The following is a 10,555-nucleotide window of genomic DNA, read 5'->3' as shown; positions in this document are numbered from 1 at the left end:
TGTAGTTGTACCGCTGTGGTTGGAAAAGGTAGTTGGTATGATTTCAGTCTTCTTACAATTTCTACAACTGGCCTTGCGGCCTGTCCCGTGATCTGTCCTGGAGAATGGGCTGCGCGCATTCGGGAAGAATGGGCGTCCTGCTGCTGGTGCGTCGGGCGTCCTAGAAGTGTCTGCGAGGCTCACCTCCAACATCCCTGGCTGGTTTTCTGAACGGAGGAGCTACCCATTGTTGAACGTGGGGTATTGAAGTCCCGTAACGTGATCGTGTTGTCGTTGTCTGTTTCTCCCTTCAGGTCTGTTACTCGTGCCTAGAATATTCAGGTGCTCCAGTGCTGGGCGCACACGTATGTGCAATTGCTGCATCTTCCTGATGAGCTGACCCCTTAAAAACGGGGAACACTCCATGAACTTGCATGTCATCCTCGTGCAGGGTCCTGCTAGTCTTCCCTGTGTTTTTCCAATTTTGGTGTATGTGTCACTGAATATACATGATACTGCGAACGCGGCCCGCAGTATCACAAACAGATAAAACTATTGCTTTAAGCCACTGAATCTTCAGGTGGTTTGGAAACAGCAGCAGATCATTGATAAAGACCCAATCAGGGTGACAAGTCGGGACAGGGAGGTTGAGGGCGTGCAGACCGGCCTGCTCTTGTTCTCTTTTCGGAGGAAGCAGCTCCCCGAGGACCCGTGCTCCCCGTCACTTGCACTGTGACTCTCACGAGGCTGATGCGCACCGGCGTATATTTTCTCCAAGTGTTAAAGGGCCAAGAGTTCAAGTCTGTATTTAGCTGAAGTCAAGGCCAAAACCAGATGAGGAGCAGAACTAGGAATCAAGAAAAAGTCTCAAAAATAATGAAAATTTTACAGTATTATAATAATTTTAGTAGTCACCAATGAAAAGTTGATTAGTGAAATTAAATGTTTTAAATATTTGGACAATTATTTTTTTCTCTACATTCATTACTGCATTAAAATTGTTAGTAATTTGTCCAGATTTAGAATTTTTTCTCCTCATGAAATTTTAAAGTGGCAAAAATAATTCATCCTCACAAGATGTGAAGAGTTCTCCAGTAGGACTTTCTATTGAGAGCACACGGTGCCTTTGTGTGGGATTGACACTTCTCTGCTGCCCACTTTTGTGTGAATTTGGTTTTCCCGATTATCCAGAGGGTTTTTGTTCTTAGGACTTTTGTTGTTTCTCTCTAGTGTTAAAAAAATTAAGGTGATATTTCTTAGTTTTTCTTGCTCTATTTGTTGGCCCTGTTTTTTAAAGTTTTATTTTATTCATTACACTATTAGGGAATCAGGGTTGTCCTGATTTCCCCCTTTACCCCAGACCACTCAGCACCCCCACCCCCTCAGGCAACCCCCGCCAACCGTTCATGTCCGTGGGCCACGCGTGCGAGTTCTCTGGCCACCCCATGCCCATACTGTGCTTCACACCCCCACCGTCTGCCCCCTCTCATCTGGGCCTTTGCTTCCCTTCACCCAGGTCTGTCTTTCCTGGTCAGCTCTGAGTGTCCCCTGCCCCTCTGCCCGAGTGGGGCCCGTGGAAGGTGGGAGGCCACTCCTGCTGGGCCGCTCCGCCTGGCTCAGCCCAGGCCCCTCGCCTCCCCTGCCAATCTAGGGACAGCCCCCTCTGAATGCACTTGCATTTGGAAGCAGAGTTGCTGCCCATGCACTTCGTTAGCATGTAGCCTTGCTGGAACTGGATGGAGCCCTGGTCCAATGGGACTGATATCCATATGAGCACATGGCCATGGCCATGACCATGGAAAGGGACTGCTGCGTGAGAATGATGGCAGAACTGGGAGTCCTGCAGCTACAGTAACAAAGGTCACCACCAGCCGCCAGGCGAAGGCCGGAAAGCATTCCTTGCTGACACCTCACTTCCAGGCTTCCAGCCTCCAGATCTGTGAGACAGTGATTTCGTTTTGTTTGAAGCCACTGATTTGTGGCACTTTGTCACGGCCGCCCTAGGGAACTAGTGCCCTCATAAAGGCTGTGGGGCTTCTTGCCTTCGTGGTCTGGAGCCTGTACTGAGCAGCAGAGCCGGTTGTTATGGTCACAACGGACATAATGTAAAGGAGCTCACTGACCCCACGGGGGACCCAGAACCCAGAGCCTGAGAATTTGGAAGCTGCCAATGTTGACGTGTCGATCTGCAGAGTTCAAGTCTTCTGTGATCTCATTAATTTGGTTACAGTGAAGCTCTTACAACTTTTAAGACCAGAGAGGCAGTCAGTGTGCTATAGAGTTCAAGTTTATCTGGCCCTGGGCGCCCTGCTCCCCCAGGTTGCCTCCTTGTGTGTTTCAAGGGTGAATTCTTTTCTGTCATGAAAAGGTTTGGCTTTTGCAGAGTGGGAGAAGCTTGGGGTCAACTCCTCTCATAATACTAGTGACTAGAGTTTTAAGTTTAAGCCCTGAATCACCAAACCAACCAACGAATCTCAAAAACTAAGTTTTCCTTTGTTAATTGTAAAAATAAACAGGTCCCCATTAGAGAAGGCTTGATCCAGACTTTCTTTCTGCTCTGCTGGAGCCGAGGCTGCGGGGGGATTCTGCAGCCCTTGTTAGAATGAGCACTGGAGGCTTGACCGTGCTTGGCGAGGCCTTGACCGTGCTTGGAGAGCCCTGGGAGAACACTCTCTGGCAGTTTCTGAGAATGAAATCCGGGAGGATCCTGCCCAAACTGGACCCACAGTTGAGGCCATCACACCACAGACACAGGGTGGAGTTTTCTGTGGGTCATTTCCTATTAAAACTATAACTAGATCAGAGTCATAGGGTTTTTTCTTCTTGCCTCATTTAATTCATTTTTCCTCTCTCTTTTTAGTAGTCTCAAAGTATTTCGGCCTCTAGGACCTGGTTTTCTGACCTGAGTGTGCGTGGAGCTCCCACCCATGGGTGGGTTCGGGAGGACCAGGCTGCGTTGGGGAAGCTACAGATCTTCACTTACTCGCTGTTCTGTAACCAGCGCTGGGTCCTGCGTCTGAGCCTTGCCTTTCACTGCCTCTGTCTCCTTTCTCCTTCCACAATCATCTGGGGAGAGAAGAAAGTTTGCCCCACCCCCTCCCGCTTCGTATCCGGACCCCCTCCAGTAAAACTCTGGCATCCATCCGCCTGCCCCTCCACATGCGAAATGGGGAATCGAGAGGGTGGTTGGGAGGAGCCAGTCAGATGGCATTGCTGGCTCACAGGCACGCACACGTATAGGCCATGAAGCATGCTGAAATGAACTTGCAAGTGCATGGAAAAGTTATTGATATCCACAGTGCTTAATCAATTCAATTCCACGTGAAAATATTCATTGGCCTTTCAGGGACAAGAATTATTTGCATTACTATAAGTTTTCTAAGACTCACTAAGTTGTCAAATAGGTCAAAGATTGGCCTTAAATCCCTATAGGCCTAGACAACATGGAAGGGTGAGCTGGTTGGGAGACCCAGTGCTATTTTCCTTCCTGTTTAAAAGTCTTTCGAGATTTTCCTGACACAGACAAAGGCCCACATTTCCTTCCTTGTCAGTAAAATGGGAGACTTGGACTAGGGATCCCCGAGGCCTCAGTGTTGCCACCCTATTACTGAGGTGGCCCGGCCATCATCTCTGTCTGCACATAAGCTCCTGGGACTTTCTCGGCTGGTGTGTCAGAGCTGTCGGCGGCGTCTGCGCCCATCAGAGTCACCAGGAGTCCGACACCACCTCCACCAGCCCCTCTCCTCTGCCTGTGTGTGTACGTGCAGGTGCACGGGAGCAGGACCTGGCCGCGGGCAGCGTCAGGGCGTTTGCTCGCCGGCTCTGCTGGGGGCGACTTACAGAAGCTTCTGGGCACTGTGAATGTGACAAGTCAGGGCAGTATGGTGGGGGTTTTGTAGATGGTGCGACTGGGAGAGACAGTGATTCAAGATTCCTCTAATTTTTGTAGACTTTCCTGCCGGGCACACACAGCAGATCCTTTTACGATTACCTTGTGGTCGAGGAAACGGTTGCCGTGGTGTTGGGGTGTCCTTAGCGGGTGGAGCTGGGGGCCACTGGAGGTGGGGGAGGAGTGTAGGAAGCTGCTGCGGTGTGATTTTCTGTGTTCGTTTTCTTCACTTCTCCTCTATCTGCCTAAGCTCTCATTTGAAAGCAACAGAGAAACCTCTTTAGCTTAGTGATTCAACAAATGGTTGTTGAATGAACAGTGGAACTAACTTTTCTGTCTCTAAACATAGAGCTCAGTATCCTAAAAAGCTCTCAACCTATTTGGTTGTTTAAAAATCCACCATATTTGAGGGTGCGAAGCATGAGTAATGTGTGCTGCTGGTGCGTTTTGAGGATAAATGTTCTGCTTTGTAGATTTTATCAGGTAAAACCCCAATCAGTTTAGAAATCAGCATCAAAACTTCTTTTATGTAAATTTGTTTATGCTCATTTGGATGGTCTCATTTTAACTAGAACGATATTCTTGATGGTAAAACATAAAAACAATCACATTTCTTTGTTTCATTCTTTCTTTTCTTTCATCCCAGTCATTTCGGTAGCATGCTGGGCAGCGCCCGGGAAGGTTTCTGGTAATAGCACACCTACACAGATGCGATGCAGGAAGCAGAAAGTCCATACCTGACGCCCTCGGCAAGTACGACCTGATGAGTCAGACGAGGACTCGGGACGCCTGCTACTGAACGGGGAAGGTTTATGTCCCAAAGCTCTTTTTCTGCACCGATAGCACAACATGGACTCACGGGGCACCAACGTCAGAGGCCCGGACTTTGAACACCATATGTACATCTGTCCACATAGATACTCACATGCACAGAGGTGGCTGCAGAGGGTGGGCGTGGGGCATAGAAGGATGAGAAAAGACAACCAATGCCGAGGTCGCCTGTGTGGGGGAGCCACATGGCCCTCGTTCATTTCGTTGTCATCGCAGTAAGGCTGAGAAGGAGCTTCTAGGTGAGGAAATTGAGACTCAGTGGTAATGAGCAGAGGTCAGTTTTGAAACAAGTGTTGCCTGACTCCAAAGCTACTAGGACACAGAGCCATGATGTCAAACTCGTTGTCGCCTGGGGCTGCATTAGCCTGGCAGTTGCTTTCAAAGGGCCGAATGTAATTTGAGGACCGTGTGAACATAACTACTCCTTAAGTAGGAGCTCAGCGCTGCTGCCGGGTAGAAACAAGGTGCTGGACCGAATAGAACAAGGTGGAGGGCTGGCTTCGGCCCACGGGCCTTGTATTTGCCGCCTGTGACATAGAGTAAGTTTTCCCTGGTGTTCCCGAACTGTAGCCAGGGCCCCAGACTAAAGCCAAAAATCTGACCCATCCCCGTTTTCAGATCAGAGAGTGGCTGGCACCTGGAGCCAGCCCATCCCGCCCGTCCCAGCCAGCTGATGGCCCTGTGTGCCCTCCCCTGGAGCACTGAGAGGGGAAGGGGCAGTGTTCCATCCCCAAAGTGAGTGCGCAGGGAGAGTTCAAAAAAGAATTTTTCTAAAGACTGTGGTGCCTACAAGAGCAGGAGACTGGTATTTCATCCCCCAGTGGGGCACGCTGCTTGGCCCCCATTGGAGGTGTGGAGAGAGGCAGGCACGGAGAGAGGGGGGCATGGGGAGCTTCTGGGATCAGCCTGCCTGCTGTCTGCCAGTTTCCACCAGAAGCAGGGACCCACTGCTTGCCTGCTGACTTCACAGTTTGCGGGAAGGTGAGAACTGGAGCCAAAACTAGTTTAGGACAGTGCTAGCAGGGAGTGCATATGGGTGTGTTTGGTGCTGGCAAAGCGGCCCACACAGTGCAGGTAAGTGCCTCCAACCAGAAGTCCCCGGAATAGGGGGTCAAACCAGCCAGGGACAGCCAGCGCCTCTGGGAGCTGCCTGGAATAAGCCTCTCCTTCCCCCCACTCCCCCCCTCATCGCAAAGGATGTTGGAGGCCCCTCCTCAGCATGTAGACATGGAACAGAAGTGTAGTTGTGGGCAGCCCAGAGGGGCCTACACCTTTGCCCCACCATGTGACACACAGGTAGACGGTGGGGTCAAGGGAGGGCTCAGACACAGCTCTAGCCTGAGCTGAGAGAAGAAAATGAGCTTTGACTCCAGTTTGAGAACAGGACTGAATCTCAGAGGCCATAGTTAGAATGTTTTGACAACCAAAATAGGCTGAGAATTTGCAAAAACTGGCTAAGTTATTGTTAGACAAACTAGAACAAAAGGTTGGGGGTGCCATTCAGCACAACTACCAGGAGAGTTTTAAGAAAATACAACTTCTATATTTCTAGTGCCTCTGAACAAAAGTTGGGCACAGTCACCAAACCAGCTGCTCCTTCATTTTGTCCTCTGTGTAAGCCGATGAGGGGGGAGCCACGGCCATGTCTCTGGCCCCCCACGGCCCTTCTCAAGACTCCCGCAGTGAACTAGGCTGCCTGGATCCCTGTTTCCTCCAGTTCCTTACCCCTCATGTGGCTCTGCCTTGGCTGGGCATCCCCCTCCCATCAATGTGGCTTCATGGGAAAGTTCCTGGCAGCTGGGTCACAGCTCCCCCTGCAGGACCAGCATGTCCAGTTCTTTAAACACTCCGGGTTCAGGCCCAGCGCCTTTACAGACAGGTCGCCCAGAAGCTCAGACTCCCCTTGCCCCGACCCCTCCCCCCTCCCCCCCACACACCAGAGTCCTCTGAATCTTCGAGTAGCAGCATCTCTCATGATTTTTACTGGACGTGGGTCGTTGTGGTCGATGGTACAAGAAGCTCCAGCTCTCTGTCCCTCCCTGTGTTCCTGCTTTTTTGCTGTAGACCTTGCGGTTGTTCCGCTAGGGGAGCAGAATGGACTTCCTGCCCCTCAACTTTGGGTTTGGCCCCGTGACCCGCCTTGGGCACTGGAAGGCAATGGAAGTGATGAGGCACCACTGTGAGCCTGGGGCTTCAGGGGCCTCGAAGTCATGTGAGCTGTGTCATGTCTGTGCTGAGCCACTGAGTTGGGGTGGGGTTTGTAAGGGACTCATTTTAGTACAGTGGAGAAGTGTGGTGGAATTTAGACGGAAGAAAAATGCTGTTACTCCTAGAATAATTTCCCCTCTGTTTGCATTGGCTACCTAGCTCACCAAGTGATTGAGTTAACTCCAGTTTGTGTTATTTGCTGGAATACATGCCTTTGCCAGCTAAGAAGACAGTGCATGTGCCCCTCATTCTGCGGAACTGGGAGCCAGGACCCCCCCAGAGATCTGCACAGTGGCGGGGGGGTACAAGCGGCACTTTCACGAAGCCCCTGAGCGCACTCGGTGCGTGGTGGTGTGGTGTGGTCTGCAGCTTCTGCAGGCTACTCATGTGGAGCCCAGGGCACCCCACCCCGGCAAAGGCGCCTCAGCCCAGCCACCGGCAAGGCCACGGAGCACTGGGGAGCTCTTCACCTCCGCCGTCCAGGGCGCCTCCTTTGTGCACAGCCCCTCTGTCCTCTGTGGCCCCTTCCAGAAGAACAGGAGCAGTTGTCGGTGGAAGCCGGCTCCGTGCTTATGGGGCCACCCTTCCCAACCCAGCAGGGCTGCCGAGTCACAGGCAGTGAGGACGTGCCCCTGTGTCTCAGCCTTGCCCTGTCGTCCCATGTGGCTGTGCGGGTTCGCGGACTCAGGGTCCACTCTCTCCTTCTTTCTGTCTCCTCTTCCCAGACACCCTGGACCCGTGTCTCATATCTGCAAAGGCATCAGATGACCCCACTGGGCCGAGACGGGTTCTCCACCCCAGAGGCACCCAAACTGCCTGTGCAGGTCGCTAAGCCAGGGTGCACCCCCCGGTCTGGCTGGTGATTTCTGCCGGAGCCATCCCTGGTCAGGAGGCAGTGTGGGCCTCCTGAGTGCCGCACCCTGGGCCCTGGCGCCTGTGGGGATCGGTCCTGGGCTCCCAGCAGGAGGCCCTATCCTGTCTCCAAGGGGAGACCCTCCCTGGGCACTGGACTTCCCTTAGGCAATAATGCCTGGTTTCCCCAGGGAGGAGCCACGCCTACGCACTGCTAGGAGACAGGAGCTGGGCGTAAACGCTGCTTGGGGGGAAACAGAGGTGGGGGAAAGTGCGCATGCGGTCCACGTCTTTAGAAATGGCTGGAACGTGCACTGACTCGCTGTCCTCGGCCAAGAGCCCGGGGACCTGACTCTCGCTGATCTCAGCTGCAGCTGCCACCCACCTGCTCACTCGCTTACACTCAGGCACCCTTGTCGTTTTTGGAGCATCCTGTCATCCTTCCTCAGAGTCGCAGGCTGGCTGGTGCTACTCTCCCAGCGGCTGGAACTTCACTAGTTATGTCTCATTAAAACAAATCAGGCTGCCAGGTATAGACAGGTGGCCTCGCTGTCTAAAGCCTGACTTTTCTTTTAAAATCCATTCTGACAGCCATTTCTCTCCACAGTCCCACTCTCATACGAGCTTCATGTGCTAAAAGGAAAGATCTTGTAAAGTATCATCTATTTTCCCTACAAAGTTTAAGCCAGTAAGGCCTGTGACTGGGAGTAATCTATTTTAACTCTAACAATTTAATAAAACCTTTAACACTTGGAGACTTTTCCAATCTTGCTTTCGTGTAACCGGCGTTTGAAGACCAGTGTCTGTCTGTGTATCATGTCTTGCTATAGGCCAGGCACTTGCTCAGGCCAAAGTGCACCCTTGCCTCTTGGTCACAGGCGACCGAGCCCAGGGCTTTGGAACAGAGTGAGGCCACCTGTGAACCGGCTCTGCGAGGACCTTCTAGAACCACTCTCTGCAAATGCCCAGGAAGGCCTGGTTCTCGCCAGCTCTTGAGAAGCCCAGGATTAACACCCGCCCATGCCCACGCTGGGCTGAGGGAAGCCTCGCCCCTGCCTCGAGTGCAGCTGCTCGGGCCTGGCTCTGGCCTGTGACCTGTGACCTGTGACCTGTGGGCAGGAGGCTCCCAGTTGTGGGGGGCGGGGAACATTCTGAGCAGCAGGGCCAGCCTACTGGGGTGACAGCGAGAACTGGCAGACTGTGACCCCGGCTCCTTGTCCCCAGGGCCTGTGCTCCCAAGTGACGTGCACAACTCAGCTCTCTTTAAAACAGATGAAAACGCTCCTCTCCTGAATGACATAAGCGGGCACAGGCTGGCGCCCACACTGCTTTTGGCCTCTCCACAGCCCTCCAGTGGGAGCCACTGGCTGTCGTGAGTAGCACGAGGCCAGGGTCCGCCCCTGCCCAGGCAGCTCCTGGGGGCGGGCGCCCTCCCCCTGAGCGTTGGGGGTCAGACATCGTCCAGGCCCTGCTTTCCTCGGCGAGCACCTGGAATGTGCAGACTGTCCCTTCTTTCACGGGGACGTGGCTGGCAGTCATGGTGTGCAGTCGCAGTGAAACCTGTCCCACTGCCTAGGGAATCTGGCCCGCAGCACTGTGACGCTAGAGGAACCGTCGGCCCCTGGCCGTTCCAATAACCCAGTCCCGCTGCCGCGGCCGACAGCCCTCAGGAGTCGGAGTTGAGGTGGCGGCCATGGGAACTCAAACAGCCCGATGGGCAGGGACGGCCTGGCTTCCTCGGAAGGCAGCAGCCGTCTGGAGCCCCCGTCTTGCCATGTGCGCCACACAGCGTGCCTAACGGTGTGGCGTGGTCACCCCCCACTGCACCCCAGAAAGGAGGCAGCAGAGCGGTTTCTTGATTTTTCACGCCAGAGAGAATGGTAGGTGAGACAAACACATCTTATTTGAGTGTGTGAGAGACAGTCTCTGCGATGGAGTGATAAAGGCCTCTGGCAGGGAGCAGGGTGGCAGAGGCCCTTCCTTTTCCCAGAGGACACAGGGGCCGAGGGCCCGGCGGGGTTCACGGGCTCGCTGCACCGAGGGCCCCGCTGTGTGGGCCCCTTCAGAACTGGTCTCGGGCATTGCCTTTAGAAATATTTTTCCAGTTCCTGCCGGGTGAGAGAGGCATCGTATGACAGCGGAAAGAACGAGGGACAGACAGACTGACGGATGCGGAAAGAGGGAGCAAGGGGCAGCGAAGGGAAAACAGATTCACGGGTGACACATAGTTGTACAATTCCCTAGTTAAGAGCAGCGCCGCATTAAAGTATATATACATGCAAAGAAAAGTGTCGTTTGTACTTTTCCATTAATTTTTCAAAGGTCTCGACCTCCTGAAGAAAAATTTCTGACTAAAAGGGGTTTTCCTCGCCACTCAGTCCCTTCGTCTGCCGGGTCCCGCAGCAAATCGGTGGCCCTGTGTTCGGCCCCCAGACAGTTGCCACGGAAATGACAGAGGCGCGCACTCTCCTTTTCTGGCCCCGCCGTGGGGTCCAGCGCAGAACATGATTAAGCTGTCGGAGAGCCTCCCCGAGGGCCACGCACCTGATAAGTAAGAGTTTCCAGGAAAACGGTGACACATACGGGAAGGGAAGCGGGTTGTTTGCCTCCCCTGAGAAATCCCTTTTGATTCATAGACTGTCTGCGAGCTCGAAACAGAAGAAACCGTCTCTGTCTCCGCTCAGACTCTCGCCAATCCACAGACTAGGGCCTGTGGCGGGGGTGGGGCGAGGAAACCCCCCCCCCGCCCCCCGTGCTTGCAGAGGGCTCCCGCTGGCCCAGTCGGGGTGCAGAGTG

General features: G+C 53.4%; 1 non-coding gene across 1 annotated transcript; it reads right to left on the bottom strand.

Moving 5' to 3' along the window:
- Nucleotides 1-385: 385 nt before the first annotated feature.
- LOC118995639 (U6 spliceosomal RNA) lies at nt 386-488 on the bottom strand. Its single transcript, XR_005068334.1, has one exon. It is a non-coding gene; the product is annotated as a U6 spliceosomal RNA (small nuclear RNA).
- Nucleotides 489-10,555: the final 10,067 nt, after the last annotated feature.

The sequence above is a fragment of the Sturnira hondurensis genome, unplaced genomic scaffold (assembly GCF_014824575.4).
Source record: "Sturnira hondurensis isolate 20B ecotype Veracruz unplaced genomic scaffold, ASM1482457v3 Scaffold0010128, whole genome shotgun sequence".
NCBI classification, from domain to species: domain Eukaryota; kingdom Metazoa; phylum Chordata; class Mammalia; order Chiroptera; family Phyllostomidae; genus Sturnira; species Sturnira hondurensis.
This window is presented reverse-complemented; position numbering and strand designations above follow the sequence as displayed.